Source organism: Ischnura elegans, chromosome 8, assembly GCF_921293095.1.
Source record: "Ischnura elegans chromosome 8, ioIscEleg1.1, whole genome shotgun sequence".
NCBI lineage: Eukaryota > Metazoa > Arthropoda > Insecta > Odonata > Coenagrionidae > Ischnura > Ischnura elegans.
In genome coordinates this window covers 75,714,229-75,729,961 of record NC_060253.1, presented here as the reverse complement: position 1 = coordinate 75,729,961, position 15,733 = coordinate 75,714,229, and the positions used below count along the sequence as shown (strand labels likewise).

The 15,733-nt window shown below is 36.7% G+C and overlaps 1 protein-coding gene across 2 annotated transcripts in view; it reads left to right on the top strand.

The window, feature by feature from the left end:
• The window catches only part of LOC124163756 (C-type lectin 37Db), a 224,397-nt gene that overhangs the window by 188,045 nt on the left and 20,619 nt on the right, over positions 1-15,733 (top strand). The gene's annotated exons all lie outside the window — the stretch shown is intronic.

Below are 15,733 nucleotides of genomic sequence, written 5' to 3'. Positions count from 1 at the left end.
AGCGAAATATTGTTACGTTTGGTTTTTATTTTAGGTTATTACTTACATTTTATTACAATTTTTTGTGAATAGAATGCATGCAAAACAGCAACAGATGTAACGCTAAACCGCCATGTCATAGAGCCTCCTTTAATGGAGGCCTATTGCCTCTAAATATGAAGTAAGGCGGTGACGGCTTGCCGCGGCGTGTTGTTCAACAGTTTCCACGTGGGTGGGAATAACGCAAGGTGCGATCAAACGATTCAAGGTGACATCATATTTCCGCGTGGTATTCGTCAAAATCATTCCAATTACTATTTTTTTCAATGAGGATTCAATAATCTAACAAAATTAAGACAATAGAATGCCTTACATACAGCATTGGATTACGTAATTAATCGAGAATCGAGAAGGTACCTGATGATGACGCCGCTGCGCCGAAACTAGTAGTACCACATAAATAAATTGGTGGATTTATACATAGTTTGTTCGCTTTTATTTATTTAATCGAGAATTATTTATGATTAGATAAATTGGTGTTCTAACTAAAATAAAGTTTTCATATTATGAGTTTTTTCAATTCGATAAGTTTAATAGAAAAGCATATTAGCAGCCTAAAATATCACCCATCAATCTACGCAAGTTGATCGTACATTCATCATTTGAAAGTAGTTTTTACTTAAGAGGTACTTATATTAATTAATATACAAAATTTTGAACCTATTTTCGTAAGAACGAAATAAAATGATTGCTAAAATCAATTTCTTTAAGCTAAATAATTAATTTTGAGAAATTTTCACGGCATATATTGTAAGGTCTCAAATTTTATTGAACATTCATAAACAGCCAAATAAAGAAAAGCACCGATAAAACAGCACAGATCTTGAGTTTAAAGAAGATAGTAAATATAACACCGACCGAGTCGATCGAAGCTTAAAATGAGTTCCATTTAAAGAATGCGTACATTAATTCATATTAACGCTTATAAAAAACTAAACATGTGGAATAGTACTTTAGTAAGTTCCACAGAGTACAACATTTTTCTCATTAAGCCTTGAATGATGTGATACAGTACTCGGTTAACTCTTGCTGAAATTTTAGTTTTTAATTAAATAATTATGACACTACAATAACATGCTACAGAACTCGGAAGAGTCTTGCGTCAATAACTTGTCTCGATTGAGGTTACCTCAAAGGCATGCAAAAGTACTGCAGAAATCAGTAAAGTCTTCCACGAAATTTTAATTTCAAAAGAAAAAAATTATGATACCACAATGAAATGCTACAGCACTCGGTCAAGTCATGCCTCAATGACTCGCCTTGGTTAAGATTACCTCAATAGCATGCTACAGAACTCGGCAAAGTCTTGCACGAAATTTTAGTATTATTAAAAGAAATAATTATGATACTACAATTACAAGCTATAAAACTCGGTCAAGTCTCGCCTCAATGACATGCCTCAGTTTAGATTGCCTCAATAGCATACTACAGAGATACAGAACTCGGTAAAGTCCTGCAAGAAATTTTAGTTTTAAAATAAATAATTATGATACTACCCCAGCAGTCAGGATCACTTCCAACAAGGGCATACCGTACACTACACCCCGAGAAAAAAAAATTCGCCATAAACAGAGAGAAAATAAATTAGCGATCCTCCACTGCAGGGATAGGCTAGGAAAAAAAAGAACCAACAGCCTATTGTTTCCCCTTTCCGCAAATCCGAGACGACAATAGGACGGTACGAAAATGGCGAGACTCCTTCGGTCCAATAAGGGGAGGTGCGGATAAGGATCGTCTAAAATCTACTCTCCAAGGACGATTGGGACGGGAAAGAGAGGAGATAAGGAGGATTGACGGGGAGGATAAAGAGTTAACGACCCTTATTGGCGGCTGAGGTGAAGATGACACAGGCTATAGCCCTCGTGCGGGTTCAAGGAAGGTTGAAGAAAGAAACCTCTGCCGCAAGGGGATACTCATTTATTTTTTCCTTGCGTCCACGCCAACGCCACCTACCTCAAGGCTCCATAATCGCGTGAAATGAAATACGGATTAAACTAAATCCATGAAAATGAATGCAGAAAAAATAAGTAACAACTTTTATTACTTAATTTGGCATTGCATTTGACTAGACTTTAACTTATTAAATGTATTATTGTATTTTTTACTGTTTATTTTAAAAATAGCATAATTTTTTCAAATTGTTGGTGAAAATTTTCTAAAAAAGGATAAAAAAGCTAAACCAAATATTAAAAACCAACTTCAACTGACAAGATAGTTAAATAATATCATTTCACCAAAAGATTTAGTTTAGGAGAAGCAGCCATGTTCGAGAACTCGATAAAACCATGATAAAGTATTTATAGGCAGTAATTTCACCAAACCTCGTAGTTCAATAATTCAGATTCAAGTCATTTCATTCCAAATGAAGCCAAAAATTATATTTTATACTTAAGCTGTAAATTTCAAAGCTACTTGCATATTATATATGAAAAGGGCAATTATAAATTTTGAAAAAGATGAACATTCTTGGGGCGTCGATGAGTTTCGTTCTTGGTTCTATTGTGCCCCACGAGATCTCAGGGTCACTAATGAGTAATTGCCAACAACGTCTACAATTACATAGGTATATATTGGCTGATAATAATGCTACTTGAAATAAGTTTTCATTCCTCCATTCCGCACGAATTAATGGCATAAATAAATTATCTGAGCAGAAGTTTCGCATTTCCCAACTACGGTCATGGAGACAGACAGCAGCTACCCTCGGATCTCTCTACCCATGGCATTTTGCCCCTTCCATGGATGCACTGCTCGTTATATCTCTCCTGGAGGCATCCAAAGGACAAGAGAAACGGATGCTAGCGATGATGTGTGCCTGAGAATTTTTCCACGAGCGAATTACGTGATTCGCTTTCCGAGGGCTGGAAAATATGAAGATTCTCCAATCTCCTCCCTACCCTTCTCATATTTATTCTTAAGCTATTAGCCTTAATTATTTTTTGAACCATGCCTTTCAAACTCGGGATGGGGTCGTGGACGGAATTTTTCCAACAGCTGTGTGTTTAAAGCTTTTGTTTCCCTGAAAGGTCCGAGAAATATATGCGAATAAAAACAGAATGCCTTCCCACACTTGTTTGTGTCACGTACGGTCGTATCCCTTGCTAATATAAATTCCTTCCCGGTGGCCATTTATATCGCCGATTGCGTTAAATGGACAAAAAAATGTGGTCGCCCAAGAAGCTTTTAGCGTAACTTTAATGACTTTATTGGGACAAATTGGTCATTACCATTCACTTTTACGAAATTATAGTAATGGGAATATATAAAATAGGAATTTTCAATAGAGGACTACTTGATGGCTACATTGTTAGCGTATCAGCTGAACTGTTGAGCCGTTGTCTAAGCCGACATGTTAGCTAAATAATTGCACCTTGTTAACATCACTCCAAAAAAAGTAAGTGGGTAGTAAAATATAGGATTTTTAAGTAGCAATTAATAGGTTGACTTATTAATTTCATGAAAATATCACTGCCAAATCTATTCGAACGCTAAATTATTAAGATTATCACGAAAATCATTCAATAGCTAATAAATTATAATGAACTTAATGACTCATTTATTCTAATGGTACCTATTAACTAATTTTTGAACGATTTTATTACTTTTATTTTAGCAAATACCACTTTCATTACATTTCAACTCATAAAAAGTACATATTAGATAAACAAACCTCTTTGAATTTGTGTGCTATGTTGCATCTTTTTTTCGTAAATGATCACAATATTCAATTCAATTTTTTTCTCGAGTTCATTCTGTTATGTTCATTTCATCTGAAAAATAATTGTGTAAATTTCTATAGCTTTAGGTCAAAAGAGCGAGGTAAATTAAGCCCTTAAAGTAAAGGAAATACGATGTATGTATACAACCTTTATTACATTCTTCAACCTCAGTTTATGAAGTTGTACCAATCGCATAAAGAATAAGGTAAATTAATTTTCCAACGGCGTGATGATTATAAAACCAATGTGTGTATAAATATTAGAAGGTTTCCCTTTTAGGTTTCAGAATACTTAAGACGAATATCAGTAGTCTCCCCGAAGTACATTGCCAGAGAAACCCAACGTTCACTCTTCAAACTTTTGACTTAGTTTGCCAGTTTACAGAGGTTTTAGGTTTCCTAATAGTAAAGACGAATATCCGAAGTCTCCTCCAACTTAATTCTTAGAGAAACTCGCCATTGACTCTTCAAACTTTGGCTTTAGTTTACCTATTTACAGTGACATCACAATCTTTTCGACTGCATTCAGCATATATTGAATAATGAACAACACGGTCTCTTGGATAGCTTGATCACTTAAAATGCCTCTGATAGCTGCAATGTACTGAAGGGGGGTAAGAAATAGCACACCGCTCCGTGATTAATCACAGAAGGTACGTGAGATGAGGATGACAGATGAGGAGGACTGCGGAGAAGGATAAGAAAGGCCCTTTAAAGTGAAGCGCAATGCAGGGACGCTGTACCATGCATTCTGATGTGCTAGTGCTGCAGCAATTAAATAAGTCTCGAATTGTTGCATAAGCAACAGGATGACACATTAATTAAGACTACTGGAAGACTAAGCAACTAGGCATAAAGGTTAATCAAAACAATTCGTCTTAAAATATTTTAGACCACCTCTCTACTATGAAATTTGATGCAATTGGTATTGCTTAACACACTCTTCTAAGGTCTTAGAATGGGGCCTTGGTATTACTCAATAAAGTTTATTATAGCATTAAATTGATCAAATTATTTTTGAAGATGTATACGCATCTAAGATTATATGTATCGGTGAAGAATGTATGGGATGATTACTCTTCATTTTTTACTTTTTATACGATCGATTCATAGTTGATAAAATAGCTCTTATGGATGCATCTCTTTTCCTAATATTTTTCAACGGGACTGGAGAAAAAGTTAACATTTGCAAGTCAAATTATCGTCATTCCCATTCCCAACTTTTTATGTTATTCTTTCAAATGGCCTTTAACTACTGGCGCAGTTTTTCGAGACGTTAGTACCTACTGACGTGGTGACATACCAGATCCCCTAATTATTTATTTAATTTCTGAATAACTACTGATAATTTGTCGAAGCCACCATGCATTTTTGAAAGTTTAAATTTTTTTCAACAGTTGCATATTATTATATTTGGATATTTAATATTTTTTCATATTTTTAGGAAACAAACTTGCATTTTTTTGTGAAAACGTAAAATCATATTTAATTTTCTCTTCATTCTGGTCCTGGGAACTCATAATTCAATTATTATAACAAAATGCAATAAAGTAATATACATCACTTCACTTCACTATGGTAATTACTTCAATGCACAAAAAGCGAGGTATCTATAACGCAACTAGTGGCGCGGGGACATACCGAGTCCCCAGATCACTTTGCACAGTGTTTACACTTCACAAGGGTGAGAAAGAGTGACAAAAACCATTTTGATGGGAGGGGGGGGGGAGTAGACTTGAAACTACTAAGTAGCCTAGCGATGCTGCGAATCCCCCTGGAAGTAAATAAAAAATTTAGCTGCCTGTGGATCTACCATCACCAGACCCAGCAGTTAAGGGTTAACATTATTAGTGAGCAAGATGGCCAATGATCGATGCGTTCACTTGGTAAAATCTCGTCATTAATTTAAAAAAACTTTCAACCTGATCACATATAATTATTCCTTCCTTGCATTTCCACGTCAAATTTATTGAAATGATGCGTCTGATGATATCAGCATCATTCTGAGTATCATCAGTACTACTAGTGACCAAGTACAGTCAATGATCGATGCTTTTACTTGGAGAAATATCGGTATGACTCAAAAAACTTTCAACTTCACCTATACTGAAGTCCAACTACAGTCGACTGAAGTTGGTCTAGTTATAGGTACAACTAGACTAACTTCACCTTTTGTCAGTCTTTGAGATAGACTGACAAAAACCAGTTTGGTGGGAGGGGAAGTAGACTTGAAGCTACTATGTAGCTAAGCGATTCTGCCAAATCACCCTGGGAGTAAATAACAAATTTAGCAGAGGATCTACCATCACCCCACGCTAAGTTAAGGGCTAAAATTCTAAAGAAATCTTAAAAGCTAAAAAATTTTGATTGTTTTCCGGCGAGGAAATTTAACAAAACGCTTAGATGTTCATTAAAAAGATAATTTTATTGTACTTTTCATACAATAAATATATTTCCGGCGAAAATAATTTATCTCTATTTAATGGCGTGTCAAGGTAGCAATAATTGCGAAAAATGTCTACCCAGTAAGAGATAAGAACAAAACTGCTTTCAATGAATTTTCGTGTTCGCTCGCCGGCAAAAAGTGAGCGCTCCAACGGTGTCCAAGCAGTCAGACATAAGGACTGCTACGGAAAGGCGAACAATAAATTCAGCTAGCGGGCAAGACGCCACTTGCAACCTCCTCTGCACGCGGAGTCTTCGCTTTCTCTCCCCTCCCAAACCCTCAAAGCTCACTCAGTCACCAGGTGCACTCAGAAAGGGACAAGGAGGTGGATGACACCAAAGAGGCCGATCCTCCACAAGCGCAGATTTCCATCCATGGGATGAAAAAAAGTGAACTGAAAAAACTCAGAAGCGGAGTTCTCCGCTGCATGTTATGATGAATGTTGAAATGTGAAGTATTCAGCATCAAACATGCTTACTTGGTATAATATGCATACATTTAAAATATTTTATTTTTTTATTTTGTGTACATGCCATGTCCCATACCTTGATCAAATCTCTCCAGCACACCTCATAACCCCTCGATCTAAGTTGTATTATGACCCAATAGCCTATGTGAGCATTGATCTAACCCCTTTTCTCCTCAAGGGAGCACACAACCTCGTTGGAAAGTGAAGACTCAGTATAATGGTGAAAACACAAGGCAATAATCTACTTAAAATGGGCGATATACCACGTAGGAACGCATATCCGAGTTTTAATGCAAAATGAGGTCTGATAATGCCATAATTAGACTATTTACATCATTATTATGTAAAAATATTTCAAGGCGAGGCTTCAGTACTGAACATGGCCAAATGGCATTATAAAGCAGGGATTCAAAAATACATGGGTTCCCCCTCCCACCTTACGATTTTTTACTTGCCTTCGCCAAATATATCTATATAAGCAACAATAATTACCTTAGTTTAGAAAAAAAAATATCGATACGTTCCCGAAGCTATAGAAAGACTCATGAAATCCAACCACTTAAGTAGCAAGTTTTTTACTGAAAATAAAGACCAGTGTGATGAAGTCACGATAAAATTTAACAAATTAAAATGAATAAAAGATGTCATATCGTCCCCTGATTATCGGAACTTCACGAATTTTTTCATTTTTAAAGCGCATACTACCACATTTTTAAGTAACCATACACTAAATATGGAAATGAAGTATTTGCGCCGGCAATAAGTCGATTTAATGGAAATATACAATAACTTTTACCTTTTAATGATCATCTATTTGTTCTACTACCCAGCCGGATGATTTTCAGAGAAGTAAAATTTTTGAGTCTTTTAAGATTCCCTAAAAATTTTAATCAATCGAAGAAATAATGATAATAGAAATAGAATAGAAATTACGCGCTAATGTCTAAGAAATGAATGTTTTTGCCATGAGAGTTTATACTAACGTTCTCCAAGCATATCATTTGGAGCATAAAATAATATTAAGACGATTAGTTCACGAAAATGTACCCAGCAAAAATAATGACAACAATAAATAGGAGCACCAATATATATTTGATAAAGCGGTAAGCCTTAGCCAGATTCACACTTTAAAATTCAAACTTTACGCCAAGAATTGAGACTTAGGAATCCCTAGTGACTTATGGTGTCCACGGTGGTGGCTGAACAAGCAAACATAGAAAATGATGTAATATTTCTTATCCTGCAGCGTGAATGGCGGTGAAATATACAAGAATCGCCATGAGAAAAATGGACCCCTGGACCGGGAATCGAATTACGGACCCTTGGCTTTCCGTGCCAATGTGCAGACCACTACGCTATCCTGGTTCTTTTGTCCCCATGGCAATTATACTGAGGCTCATGGTACTTGGTGTTCTTGTTTAGTTCACCGCCGTTAAATCGGCAGGATTAGAATTAGATTAGAGACTCTCAACTGGTTGTGGCTTCGTGGAAGTCCTTTCTCCCTCGCATTGCCATCGTTGATGGACCGCGAGGGCCTAACACCTAGTACCATGAGGCTTAGCATAATTGCCATGGGAATTTAAGAACCTGGATAGCGTAGTGGTCTGCAAATTGGCATTGTCAGAGAGGGAAATTGTTTTCGTGCCCATTACCTCCATGCACGAACGCTTCGTGTCATTTCCTTTCCTTTTTCAGACCATTGATTCTTCCGATGGCCGCTTATTATGAATGCACTTCCCTCTCTCCACAACGTGTCTAACTTCCGTTCGCCAATCTAATCACACAAAGACCACTCGCCTCAATACTTCCTAAGCCAACGAATCCAGAATAGCCGAAGACGCCTCTCGAATTACGAACTTGGTTGACCCATGAGTTGCAGTTTAGCCTCTCAAATCAAAATAATTATTCCAAGTGAATTGACTTAATTTTGAAATCAGCATATTAAAAAATTAGGAAAAAGAATTTTTCAGATGATACACATTTCTATGCTAAAAGTATAAAATCTCATGACATAGAGGAAAATATAAATCACATAATTACATAACGGGGTCTCACGACCAACAACTTCTCTCCATTTTTAGAAAGATTCATCGAGATTGAATGATATGAATATACAAAGACAGTTCAGATTTTTTTTTAAATAAAAACAATTGGCAACAATCTTTATGTTGGTCGAAAGTATGTGCCTATATAAACTTAAAACTTTCTTATTTTTAAACCTAGAAACGTACGGCAATATACATGCGGTTTTGGAAAGTATTTGAATTTTGCATTAAAAATGGAATTATTTGCAGTAAAAAATTCCATATTGGCTCTTACATAGCTAGAAACGGAGGTGTGATCACATTTACCAGTTTTTACCAAGCATTGCTATACCCGTAAATATTGATACAAATAAAAAATTCATTTCAGTCAGTAAGCATGACTTCTAACTTCAAGGTCTCATTGCCTTCTTATTAGAATATCTTCTCATATCAATCCTGAATAAACTTTTATCATGCTCTTTATTATTTAAATGCCTAAACAAAACTAAAAACTTCATTATATAGGTTCATAAACCACTTCTGCCAATTATTCACAAAACATCAAATGCTCTATAACGTGAAAGGGGGCAAAATGCGCTCTTCTGCTTTGCATCTCAGATAAATCCATTATTATTATTGCACACTTAAGTCTTTGAAATGATGTTATAACGATTTACGTATCTCTCTTTCACTGCACACATGACACCCATGGCGTTAAAAAACAGTTTCTACCCTACCTCAATGCGGCATAAAGCAGAGGTGAACTGACCATTGAATCGTTATTAGGAGGAGGCGATAGGATTTATGGACGGATCGCTTGCTATTAGGGCAACGGGACATATCGTGAAGTCGACCGCGGATCCGCTACGAGAAGACAACGGACAATGGTTGAGAACGCCCACGAAGGGATGAAGAAGACGAAATAAAAGACGCGGAGGTGGAAATAATTCTCTGGCCTGAAGGAGTGATCGGGATCGTACGTGGGCATCGTTAAGAGAGGGAAAGTGGTCCTTCGTCCTCAGGCACCCGAGGTATCTGATTCAAAGTCAGCTATCTGATCGGAAAGCATCGATAATTAAAGAGCAGTAAATGCATGAGAGTGTGTGAGATAGAATCGGATACTATTTTAGGATGACTTCAAGGCTTAAATAAAAAGGCCAGATTTAGCTTGCATATGAAATTTCATCATTAAAATATAGATCAATGTTATAAAAATTGCAATGAAATATTATCATTTTATGATCATCTAAAATGTTTGTCATATTTCGTGGCCGGAAGATAGCCAAGTTTTTTAGGCTTTTAAGAACTCATTCAAATGTTAATCAGTTGAAGAAATAATAGTTGAGAGTGGTAACAATGAAAAAATGATGCGCAAAATTCTCAGAAATGAATGTTTTTGATACAGTATCGATAAAAAATATTAGGGGAGGGAGCCATTCAGCACCAAAATATTAACTTCATTACCACAACCAATTCATGGAAAAAATTTTAAGATATTAAATTTTACGACAAATTATCAGTATTTTCCCTAAAGAAGAGACAAATAAGGGATTAACTTTACGGATATGTCTAAGTAAATGTCAGCACAATGGTAAAACTGATTTAGCGGCAAGGACATCGAAGTAAATTAAAGTGATTAATGAGAACCTCATTCTAGGAATTATGCATGAGTCAAATATAATCCTCACAAACGGTACAAATAGTTATGCATAAAATACCATTCACCGCACAAAAAGTAAATTGATATCTTGCTAATCAAGTCTTTGGCACTGACGGAAAACTTTTCCTGATGACTCACTCAAACTAACGTAGACATCACCATTATCTTAAATCGAAGAGGCTACATGAGATCCTAGCAATTTTAAAAACCTATAAGTTTCTGTTGGAATTATTTCTTCTTTTCCTCCACAAATAGCTATTAGACACAGTATTAATGTAAATAATGATACTAGTAAAATAAGACTGCAATATTTCCACTGAGTTTTATTATGACACTACGCGTTTCGTCGTTAGAAACAGCATTATCAAGTGTTGTTTGTAACGACGGAACGCTTAGTGCCATACTAAAACTCAGTGGAAATGTTGCAATGTCTTATTTTACTAATATTAAGAACTTCCACCATGCCCAACAGCATGCAAGATATTTTTAAATAATGATCTTACTAATCTCAAATTATACACGTCGTTGTTGTCTCTTTGACTGATTGATCTTCTCCTGTAACTAATCAACAACTCTTGACCCTTGACAACTCTTTTGCTTATTTCTTTTTATTTAAACAAGCAATTTGCTGTTTTTCCGTAGTGATAGAGGTTATATTCATCATTAGACTAAGTTCAATATCCTCATGTTGATAACATGGCTAACCCTGATAGCGCTAAGCAAGGAAACCCTCTAACGGATCATATTTCATTCATTTCTGGGATTTTGACTTTTAAATTTTTACTAAGAAAATACAGAATACTTTCAAACTTTCATTTTTTCACTTTTCACTTAATCACTTAACGGTTTCGCCCTTATCATAAGAAGGAGGAAATAAATAGGAAAATAACTTTTAATATAATAATATTGGTGGGAATATAAGAAGCAATATTATTCTCAAGACACGAAAAGCAAAGGAAACAACATTATATCTCAAAAAAATACTCCATGGAGCATGAACCCGACTTCCATACAATCGAGCGGTTTTTTTCAAACTAAATGACGATCATACCAAGCATCAATCTCACGAGTAAATTTCGTAATGGCTCGACCTCACGTAATATCACGTGAACAGGATACGACGATCCATTACTGTAATGTGCCTGACCTCAACACGCATAGAATGGTAAAAAGAGCATCCACGTCCACAGGCCTTACGAGAAAATTGTTTTTACGCATTAGATAAAAAATATCAGGCCATGCTGTTTTGACGCAAATTCGAGGGATGAGCTTCAACTCGTCCAAGGACGGGGAAAAAAAGCGAGCATCGCTCCTGAAGAGCCCTTTTGTGAGGAAATCGTCCATACGACGACAAACTGAGGGCTGCTTGACGTCACCTCACTGAATCGGCCCTCGGATTTCGCGATGTTGTCATGACGACGGCGCTGCTTGAAAAGCGTGGCGCCGAGTTATCATCCTTGTGAATTAGACCAGATTCGAGTCGAGTAAAGGAGAGGCTGGCAGAGAAAAAAAAGACTACGTGGATGCGACTCCCTGGGGGCAAACTCGAGTTTGATACCACTACCGTCGAGTGAATCAACGTAATTTTCGCGTCACACAATTCAAGTCTCCGGAGCGAGTAGGTGTAATTTTCTCGAAGGTGTTTTCGCAGACCTATGATCAGGAAATGGTGAGGAGATTTATTAGTATCAGGACGAGCAGGAACAGGAAAGAATCGCTCCTCAATGAAGCGTTGCCAGTCAAAATTATGAATATCTCGGCCCATTTTTCAATAACTGCCTCTCGGGCAAATTTACTAAATTTAAACACATTTTGCCGTCAAGATGTATTCATGAAAGACAACAGTGAAATATATAGAAAACTATTATGCATAAGATGAGATAAACACCGAAATCTGTTCATAAAGTGTGATAAATAGCCCAAATATATTTAAAATTGAAGGTTTAAGTTGAAAATTCCAAACTACGTGATTAAAATGAAAGGATATTCTTTTACGCTACTGCATTGTGTGAGTTGATAATTCGTGCTCTACATATATTTTAAGGGAAGGCACTACTTATGCTATTGAAGACATCATTTTTCCAAGCACAAATGTTACGGATGAACAATATAGGTTGAACTTATGGCTAAGATGATGATTCAAGTTTATGCTCAAGTTTTTTCAAAAGCATAAACAAAAAACGTGCCAAAAAATATACGGCGAGATAAAAGTTACAAATATGTAGGTTCCCCAAGGCTCACATTTGGGTCCCCTTCTGTTCCTGATTTTCATAAACGATATTGGTGCCTCACTAAACCCAATAAAACATCTAATCTATGCAGATGACTTGAAGATCTTTCATCCTATTGATTCAGACAATGATGCTGTGGATCTCCAGAGGTGTTTAACCTCTCTTGCTGACTGGTGTGATAATAATTCGTTGAAGCTGAACTTAAGTAAATGTAATGTACTTACCTTTTGTCGAGGGAAAATCCCATACCTAAAGAACTACATTTTATCTGGGAGTACACTAGATAGAGTCGAACGTAAACAGGACCTAGGCATTTTGTTTGACTCTCAACTTAAGTTTGACACACATATCGATACTATAGTTAGTAAAGCATAGGTATAAATCTCTTGGTTTCATTTGCCGACACTGTAAAGATTTTAACAGTATTTTCAGTTACCGTATTCTGTATATTACCTTAGTAAGATCTATGCTTGAATACTGCTCAGTAGTATGGAATCCATACTATTTGACATATGACGCTGCTATTGAGCGGGTTCAGAAACTTTTTTTTAAGACTTGTTGCTTTTAGATTTAACTTAGAAAGAGAAAGAGGATCATATGTTGAACTGTTAAATCTACTCAATCTCAGTTCCTTATGTAATAGAAGAAAACAATTAGGTCTTTTGTTTTTGTATGGCCTGCTAAATAACCTAATTATATGTCCGGATCTACTAAGTTTAATCAATATTGAAGTTCCTGCCTTACACTCTAGAACTCATAATCTTTTTTATCTCCCGCACTGCAGTTACATTACATTTATTTTTTGCCTATGTTCAGGATAGCGAGAGATTATAATAACATATGTGTAAATTCTGATATTTTCCAAATGTCAAAAGTTTCTTTTAAAAAATTCTTGATGGACTGTTTGCGGTGCATTTCCTAAGGTACCCTTTTCAGTTTTGTAGTGTTGTCTTGATGTTATTGTGATAACTTTGTGCAATTTTAAATTTGTGATAATGTAAAAGGGCTTAAGCCCGTGAAATAAATTTATTATTATTATAGAAATTTATTTCAGATTCCTTGACTTAAATAATACGTTCATTTGATGATAGTAAATTATTACGTGTTTACGAGAAGTTGCTGAGCAACGAATAGCGAATGCGCATATTTATTCGCATAAATTGCACGGAATGTTGTCACTGAATGCTCAACTGGAAATTATCTCCACATAGCACATAATCTCATAAATGTTTTCTCCAACGAGTAATATCTTTTTGTATCAAATGCCCACGGAAAAAGGAACGCATATTTATCATTCCACCACCTACTGTGAATACACTTGTGAGCGATTCCTTCCCGCAACCAAAGACATTCTCTGAACGATAAAATGACCTAGACCTGTGATAACGTCATCAACTCATGAAAAGGGGGCGGTTCCTGTAATTATATTATAAAAATAATGACAGAAGAGGTGAATGAGGAATATTTTTTTATTTTTTCGTAATCTATTTTTCCCTTTCAACTGCAGCATTCGTTTAACAAAATGCGATGAGGAGACTGTGAGAATAATTGTACTCTATCAATTAAAAATTCAATCACAGTTAACATATTCATGAGCAAACAAAAAATTCTCCAAAATCATTATTCGCTATTGGTATTGGAAAGAGGCGCCCGCGCCGCCGCGATAGGACCCCGACGACGCCTCTAGGGTAGGGAAATGGTTGGAAGGGATGGGACGGGAAAAAACACCTTAGCGCTATAGAAGCGAAAAGGGCCCACTAGCTAGCGAAACCAGGCGAAGCCATTACTGTGCCAGCGATTTTAGAGGATTATCCTATGAGGAAGAATAATCCAACGATCAAATCGCTAGATGGTATACCACGACAATACAAAGACATTCGTGGGATTTGCCGAATATTTCATGAGCGTGCATGGCCGGTTTAAGCGCAAGCAAATCGCGAGGCCGCGCCAAGCAAAACTAAACGCGCCTAAACGATCGTTTTTGAGTCCTAAAAATATCACATTCAGTATACAAAAGCAAGCGTGTTATAAGTCCATGCTGATATTTAAGTCTTGATCCTAACTCCTAAATTATCTGAGTTTATTTTCAAAATGTATCCAGGGAGAATCACTACCAACTCTTAGGTTATTTTTAAGGGGAGGAAATTGTTCACATAGGCTATAAAAATGTCGAGAACCGGCCCTTTGAGCATGCAAGTATATTGCATTACTTTCGGGTGGTATCATCATATCTACATCTACATAATACCCTGCGAGCCACCTCTAGGGTGCTTGGCACGGGGTGATCAATCACCAGCATGCAGCATGCAATTGGACTCCCACATGCACACCACACAGTACAAAAAACGTCACGCATACTAACAAATTATACTACCGTATGCAGTTAGAAATGATATTAAAATTAAGACCATTATTAAGTTTTACATAGGTTAGCAGGCCACACTACAAGTCATCAAATCTATTTTTGATTTTTATCGCAGCCGATATAATCTCTTATTGATCGTGGAAAAAAAAGACATTCTGAATCTGTCTATTCTATAGTCTATCTCTCTTATTTTAATTATATGATCTGATCTCCCGTAGTATTTTGGCGTCCGTAAGATATGGCTAACTTCGTTAGAAAAGACACTGGTCTCAAATTTTTCTAGAAGGTTTAGTCTATTTTTCATTCTACGGTCTGACAAAGATTCCCATCCCAGTTTATCTAAGAGGTCAGTTACACGAACAAGACTATCGTAACGACCTTTCACGTACCGTGGATTGCAATAATATTTCTGGAAAATAGTATTAGAGGCGAGTAGGTCTTTTAAGCGTGCGTCTATGCTAGCATCTTTCGCCTTTCCATCCGCGTAATTTATGCGCCGAGATAAATAAAGAGCGACTGCATGGATAGAACTCCGCGGAGCCAACCATCCGTGCCACGCCCATCTGGAAGGAGGCAGGGGTCTCCGCCTTTTTCTTCGAAACCTTGCGCCTTCCAAGGCCATGACTGCCTGGAGGGTGACCTTGGTGGGTGGGGTAGGGAGGGGGATTGCATGTGGGGGAAGTAGTCGCGGTGATGGAGGTGGGAGGGGGGCGCGAAAGTTGTTGGTGTAAGTAAGGAGGGAAAGTGGACACGGATGGGGATGGAGTGGGCAGGGAGAACA